At 46.0% G+C, this 7,781-nt stretch overlaps 1 non-coding gene and 1 pseudogene across 1 annotated transcript; both read right to left on the minus strand.

Moving 5' to 3' along the window:
* Window positions 1-4,216: 4,216 nt before the first annotated feature.
* Window positions 4,217-4,268, minus strand: LOC143396137 (small nucleolar RNA SNORD113/SNORD114 family; annotated as a pseudogene).
* Window positions 4,269-4,595: 327 nt separating this feature from the next.
* Window positions 4,596-4,667, minus strand: LOC143396136 (small nucleolar RNA SNORD113/SNORD114 family). Its single transcript, XR_013091012.1, has one exon. It is a non-coding gene; the product is annotated as a small nucleolar RNA SNORD113/SNORD114 family (small nucleolar RNA).
* Window positions 4,668-7,781: the final 3,114 nt, after the last annotated feature.

The following is a 7,781-nucleotide window of genomic DNA, read 5'->3' on the forward strand; positions in this document are numbered from 1 at the left end:
ACCACAAAGGACGTCATCATTCCAAAAAGGTCATTGACTGGAGTTGTGTGCATTCTGCAGAGTGAAAACAGATGGCAAAGGGAACAAAGAAAGAAAGAGAAGGAAAAATTTAAAAGGGGGATGAATATGCATTATTCTATGATTTGAAGAGTCTTCTATATGTCCAGGTAACTATTAGAAAAAAAGGACACTTGATCCATTGATCCATGTTTTCCCCACAATTTCCTTAGCTGTTTGTAATCAGGTATTAATTAATGAGTGAAATTATTTAATTTCCATTTCTGTTAATGAATTTGAACTCACGACTGTCCCAGAGTAAGAACATTAATTATTATTTCCCTTTGTCTGCATGACCCTGACCCAAAGAGGGATCATCCCTGATTGATGAATTTATTAATAAACTTCAGTGTTCCAGGATGGTATTCAAAATGGTCGAATTCCACAGTTGTACTGATGGTGCCATCCCCATTCTAACCCTTGGGTGTGACACGCTTTCATCCCTGGGACACATGGAGCCATTTAAACATTTGTTTCACAACCCAAGGAATACCTAGGAGCAAGCCATCCACCCAAGGCAAGAACTCCGAGCACCCCCTGTTAGGTCCCTCTGCTGACTGGGGATTTGGCAGCCAAGACCATCATCTGTGAGGATCCGTTGTAGGGTAGAGAGAGCAGGAGTTAGAAAGAATGCACTCCCCTAGACTGCAGCTGTACTCTAATATTCTAATGAAGGCAAGGGAAGCAGGTTTGTGTTAGCCTTAAACTTGGGTCCTATCCCTTTTATCATTGGCCAAAAAAGCACCCCCTTGTGGTCAGATTTACTCAGTTATTAATTTTGCATTAAAATGGATGCAGGTGAATCCACCATCTCAATCCACAATGGGAGTGACCTACAGCAGGCTGCATGCTCAACACCTCCACCCCCAGAACCCCTCAAATCTCTGGACTTCACACGTGCAGGATCGGATTAACTTAAATGCTAAGATCCAAAGCAATTTCAGGCCGTGAATAATGCTGTATCCTACTTTATTTATCCATTTATTGATAAAATAGTTGGGCCACCTATTTCATCCCTTTTAAAGAAGCACAACAATGTTTAAACTCTCAGAAATCTGAAAATAAGCCATATCGTGCCTGTCTACATTCTCCTTACCATCTAATAAGAACCAGAATTCTTTCTGGAAAGAAGCATAGTCTCAGGAACCAGTTAAGCCATCACATCTATCCCATGGCACTTCCACCAAGGCCCCCCTGCGTTCTCCCTTCTAGCGAACTGATCATCACACCCTGGCAGGACCACAGGGATAATGGCTCTCCAGGTACACTGCCTATCACTCAAGTGCAAGGGACAGTGCGTCTGGGTAACAGAGGTGGTGAGCCCAACAACTCCTGATCAATGTGGACCACTGACTTTAGCATGGAAGCCATGTTCAGCCTCTCATACAGAAATGGCTTTCCTGTTTAGTAATGAAATAGCCAGGCGACCACAGATAACCAGAATGTAAACCCTGAAAGCTCGAACATTTCTGAGAGAGTAACAACAACAACAAGCGCAGGGGTCTCAGCTGCTGGGAGGCAGCGTGGCACAGCAGCCGGCTGCATCCCACGAGCTAGAGCTGGCCCAGGCACAGCTCTGCTCCGTCATCCCTACTTCTTGAGCTCTTCATGCCACTGATCCACTCCTCATCTCATCACCAGCCATGAGGCGCAAGAGCACAAGAGCTGGGTCGGCGACTGTTTTGAACCCCTGGCTGGAGGATCATTTCCAACAGAACAATAAATAGACCAGACTTATTTTATGTTGAGCTCAAACTTCCTGAAACAGGATTCATCATCCTGACCCAAGCTGCCAGTCACTGGGCCAAGGCAGCCTTAGGCACTCTGCCCACTTGCTCACGAGGCATGGACCCCCTTCCAGGCCCAGGCCATGCCAGGAACTGTGACTTGTGCTCACACCTGAGACACCGCAGAGCTCGTAGCCGTGACACTGGGCCCCAGTGAACCCCAGGACCACTCTGACCAGATCAAGGGAGGCCGAGGTGAGATCCAGACTCCCACCTACCCACCAGGCCTGGGTCCCACCTCTGTGGTTCAAGCCATCTCGTATTTACTTGAGTACTTTTCCTGGTCCGAAACAAAGGTGAAACGTGCAGTGGACCCAGAGCGATGACACTGACTGATCAACAGTTTTGGACTCCTTGCCAGGAGTAACACTGTTGTCCCTCTCTTACCCACTCCCTTACATGAACAGCACTCCTTCCTGGGCCACACAGAGGAACATTTGGAATAAACCTCCCTCTTTTCATCTCTGACTGCATCGGTGTGTTGTTTGTGTGTCTGATGTGACATTCATGCAGCTGCAATCCCAGGACCTACAGGGTTTTCCCAGCCCAGGGTAGACCTGATTTCTACTGTGCTGATCTCAGCGCCAGATAGCAATAACCCGTGGCCCACGTCGCCCATGCCACCAGCGCAGGGGCATTTCGGACTCTGTGACCACTTTCTTCATCTGTATTTTTATTGATTAATTCATCAGCTCACTAAAAATAATTACCTAAGAGTCACAAAAGTTTCAGATCCTGGACTCTCTCTAACATCTTCTTATGTAATAACCACGCGTAGCGACAAACATTCTGTAATAAGCCTTAGTATTTCTCTCTGCATTCATCAGCATGGTGTTTTTCATGTCTCCAATTTTTATCCCCGGGTCAAAGTTTCCTTTCCATGATCATATTTTTTTTATACTTTTTAAACACACTGACGCCAAGAGAAGAACTGTGGCTGTGAACTGCTCCCACGGGTCTCCATAGTTACCGCACACAACGATCGTTCTCCGGAGCGCAAAGCACAGTGCAGATGACGTCTCCGTCTTTTAAAAAGGCTGAGGGAAAAAAGACTGAGACGTCATCTGCGCTGGCCTTTGCATTCTTCCACTTAGCCAGTCCATCAGGCACTCAGGGATGCCATTTAATGTGTCTTCCCTCGCATGGACAATTGTCAGCTGCGCCACCAGCATGGAACATGGGCCCTGACCCTCCACTAAAGACATTAGAGCCTTACAGTGTCCGGGCCCTAATGGGAGTCAGCGCTTCCAATACAACAAAAGGTTCTCCTGCCTCACAAAATGCTTTTCTAGTTGGACAGTGCTGACCCCGACTCAAAAGCACTTATTGGGTTACTGGATTTTTCATTGACTCAGTTGTAACATTAAAACAAAAATGCGTGTCCACAAGAGTGAACCGAGCTCTTGGTGCGACCCTGGTGCATGTCTGCGGCATCACTTCTAAAGGAGGAAGCAGCTCGGTTGCTTTGCGATGAGCCATGGTGTTCTGCGGGGACGCCCAGGCCTGGCTGAGCTGCACCACAGTTGCGACTCACCTGGGATTGGCGTCTCTCCATTGGTTGCCACTGCATAAAAGACTAGTACGTCTTCAACACTGTGATTCACAAAAATTCAAGAGAAGCATTGATACCACCAACCCACACGTGTGGACTCCGTGTCAAAACACGAATGCTGTCACTACAACCCTCTGCCCGTGGCACATGTGCCTCAGCACGATGTTCACACCCGTTCCATGTTAACCACAAAGGCGACGCACTCTCGTTCATATTGTCCTTACACGTAGGAACACACAACCTAAGCAGGGACAAGCACGTGGCTCCTGCACACGGTAGTCTGCAAGTTCCTCACCCAGACACAACCAAGAGGCGCGTGAACAAGGAGAACTCACACCAGCCAAGGGTGCCCAACCTGAGGAGTGCCCCAGAAGAGATGGCAGCAAAGCTCAGGCCCTCCGCCGTGGATCCCTGCTGCTCGGCTTTCACAAGTTACTCATTTAATGAGCGATACTGTGGAGCGTACGAAGTTGATTTGCTATTAGGAAAAAAAGAAGAATGTTAAACTTCTGATCCACCCAGAAACTGAACACTGTCAACATTTTACACTGTCCACTCCACCAAGCAGGTGACAGGTATGTCAGGCTACACTGACTTCAATATGAATCAAGAGTATTTCTTGTCTCACCACATATTTTAATAGATTGAACAATGCCTCAATGTATTCATCTTTACTGATTCTCAATGATAAAAGTAAATGACCCAATGAAAAAAGTAAAACTAATGGCATAAACACAATACCCCAAAGAAACACATTCTATATTCTGACACCTGCCTATAGGGTCATTTGAAAGACAGAATACACTTGTTATCTTTTGAGATGGACCTCAAAGTTCCAGATACATAAACCACTAGTGGTAATCATCAATCCACAACTGGCCCTCAACTCATTTTTACACTGTCTGTTGACAGTCTTTAACTCACTACTTCGTGAAGCCTATAAATAATAAAATATGAAGAACTTATTATTCCTAGTGTATATAGAATCACTCAGATATTAAAATTTTCATTTATATTTGATATTATCTTCAGCATTAATATGCATTAGCAATAGTAAACTTCATACCAATGGAACTTCTTTTTATTTTTCTCTTTTTATTCTTACATTAATTCTTGATTCTTTCTAACATTGTTGCAATTTTAAATATAAAATAAAAATATGCAACCCCAAGAAAAGAATGAACCAGATTTCTTCTGTAGTGGACCTCAGAGTCGCAAAAACACCTATTCATTAACTGCAATTCATGTCAACAATAGTCATCATTAATTCTGGATTTGTACTTCTTTCCCCATCATTTCTATACTGTCTGTTGATTGATTTATTATTCACTGGCAATAATTTGAAGTCTGTTCATTAAAAAATACAAAAAAGCCATGATTCTATATATGGAATCATTGTAACAATGATGTATCTGTTTCATTGATTACCCTAAGTTCTTAATAAACAATTGAATGCTTCCTATCTCTACCACAACCTTGACTGAAGTAGAGTGGTGTTATGATTTGGATGTGGGATGTCTACCCAAAACTCCGGGATTAATGAAGAAATGGTCAGAGGTAAAATGATTAGATTACAAAAGCTGAAACCTAATCGACTGGTTCAAGTCTGAGTGGTAGGACGAGGGGATGATTTCAGGAGAAGGGAGGTGGCGTCATGGTTGGACGAGAGGAATCAAGGGGGGGACAACTTGGAAGGGCTGTGCTTCCTGTTCATCCCTCTCACTCCCACGCTGCTTCCTGACCCCTCCACTAGCTGAGCAGCTTCCTTCCTCCACTGGCTGCTCCCACCATAATGTCACCCCTTGGCCCAGGGCGATGGATTTGGCCATCTAAGGACTGAGACCTCTGAAACTGTGAGCTCCAAATGAACTTTTCCACCTCTAAGTTGTTCTTGTAGGGCATGTCAGTTGCAGCAGCCTAAAAAAAAAAAAAAAGAAGAAGGAAAGTAAGAAAAAGTTGACTAAAACAAGTGACCCACTTGGATGAAATTAGACACATTTGGCAACCCACGTGTCCTGCTAAGCAAACCACTCACATGAGGGCTGGAGTGAAGGTCAGGACTCACGTTATCCACAAGCTCCAAACTTGGGCCAACAGCAGTGATCCAGGAGGAGTCCTACAGCCACACAGAGAGCACAGGGTGATAATGGAAGGCACACATCCACCATGGATGCCAGACTACCACCCTCAGCTACCCTGTCATTTACAACATTTATTTCCCTGATTCTTAATAAGGGAATAAATCCAAACTGAATAATGAGCCAAAACTACAATCTTGACAATGTTCGCAGGATCATCTTAAGCCAAAGAGAGCATGTGGGAGTGATTGCTCTTTGACCTTTGAGTACTTCATACCTCTGCAGATGTTTTCATAATGGAAGAACATGTGATCTTATTCATTTAAATGTACCTATATTTGATAAGAGAATCTTGATTCAATTACATGAACAGAATGAACATACAGGAACCCTAGAAGAAAACAAATTAACTGTACTGAACAGATATATAAAAAGATAATTAATAACAGCAGAATTTGAATAAGTAGGAGAACTCAGATCCAGAGGTAAACTCTATTATAAGAAGAAGAGGGCAGAGAAGATAGCAACAAATAGACATGAGTCCACATTCCCAAGGAACACTGAGACATTGATGCAATCGCCCTTGGTGGGAGATACTGAAGGATCTCAGATGCCACAGGTATTCACACTCCTCACTCATACAGATCCAGATGTCATCATCGATCCAACAGCTTTCCTCCACCTTTCCTCCACCGTTCCCACAATGGCTACTCTCAGATTCATTAATTTACACTTGATTGGTACAGTCCCCATGCTAGCCAAACCCTCCCACACAGGATCATTCACCAGGACTCACATTCATGGGCAGCTCCCCTCAGGAGGGTCCAAGGAACACCAGACCACGGAGCCATCCTCCTGTCCACAGGCCAAGTCCAATTTGAGGAGCAGAGAAAAGAGAAGGTGACAACTAATGGAGATAAGCCACTCCCTAGACATTTGTCACCCTGAGACTCTTCTGCAACCCTCGTGCATGGCACTCAGGGAAGGAACTCAGGTCCAGAGGCAAGTCACTGTCCACCCTCATGCACCTCCAGCAGTCATCATCAATACACTATGGGTCCTCAGTTTTCTCCCAAGGGGCTACTTTCTCACTCACTCACTGAGTAAATTACAACTCGAATGAGGAGAAGCCCTAGGATGCCACCCCACCAAGAGGGGACCTCGGCCCACGACTCACACTTCTCTGCAGCCCCCGCCCGCCATGGGCTCATCACATCTCACGATGGAGCCATCTTGCTGTCCATCACCGTTGTCCAACCTGAGAACATGAGGGTGGAGAAGAGGGCAAAAATGGAGGTGGGCCCCACTTTTCTCCTCTCACAAAGACACTTTTGTGCCACCACCACAGACTGCAGTGAGGGAAGGACCTCAGATCCAGAGGTTAGTCACCGTCCTCACTCAGACACCTCCAGCAGTCATCATGGAGCCCAACAAGTCCTCACTTTCTCTAAACACTGCTCCTTTCTAATTCACTAAGCCATGTGTTCACAGAGGAAATACAAGTTCTACAGATCCCACCCTGTCCCAAGAAGGAACACGGAGAAGGACTCACACAGGGCTGCTGCTCCGCCTCAGCACAGTCCTATGGGCACCAGAATATGGGGCCATCCTCCTGTCCACAGGACGCATCCATTCTGAGAAACACGGGGCACAGGAGAACACCACAAATAAACACTTGCACAACTTTGCCTCTGGCTCTCTGAAACTCTCGGTCAATCGCCCTTGGTTTATCCTGAAGGATCTCAGATGCCACAGGTATTCACAGTCCTCACTCATACAGATCCACATGTCATCATCAATCCAACAGCTTTCCTCCACCTTTCCCACAATGGCTACTCTCAGATTCACTAATTTATCCTTGACTGGTTCAGTCCCATGCTAGCCAAACCCTCCCACACAGGACCATTCACCAGGACTCACACTCATGTGCCCTCCCTCTCAAGAGGGTCCGAAGGGCACGGGACCATGGAGCCACCCTCCTGTCCACAGGCGAAGTCCAATCTGAGGAGCAGAGGGCAGAGAAGGTGGCAACTAGTAAACATATGCCACTCGCTTGCCATCTCTCACCCTGAGACTGTTGTGCAATCGTCGAGCATTGCTCTCAGGAAAGGAAATAAGATCCAGAGGCAAGTCACTGTCTCAGGGACACACCTCCAGCAGTCATCATCCATTTCTATGGGTCCTGATTTTTCCACAAACGGGCTAAGGTCTCATTCATTCGCTGAGTAAATCACAACTCGAATAAGGTGACGCTTTCAGAATGCCACCCCCCCCAAGAGGGGACCGATGCCGGCGACTCACACTTCT

The sequence above is a fragment of the Callospermophilus lateralis genome, chromosome 3 (assembly GCF_048772815.1).
Source record: "Callospermophilus lateralis isolate mCalLat2 chromosome 3, mCalLat2.hap1, whole genome shotgun sequence".
Classification (NCBI taxonomy): domain Eukaryota; kingdom Metazoa; phylum Chordata; class Mammalia; order Rodentia; family Sciuridae; genus Callospermophilus; species Callospermophilus lateralis.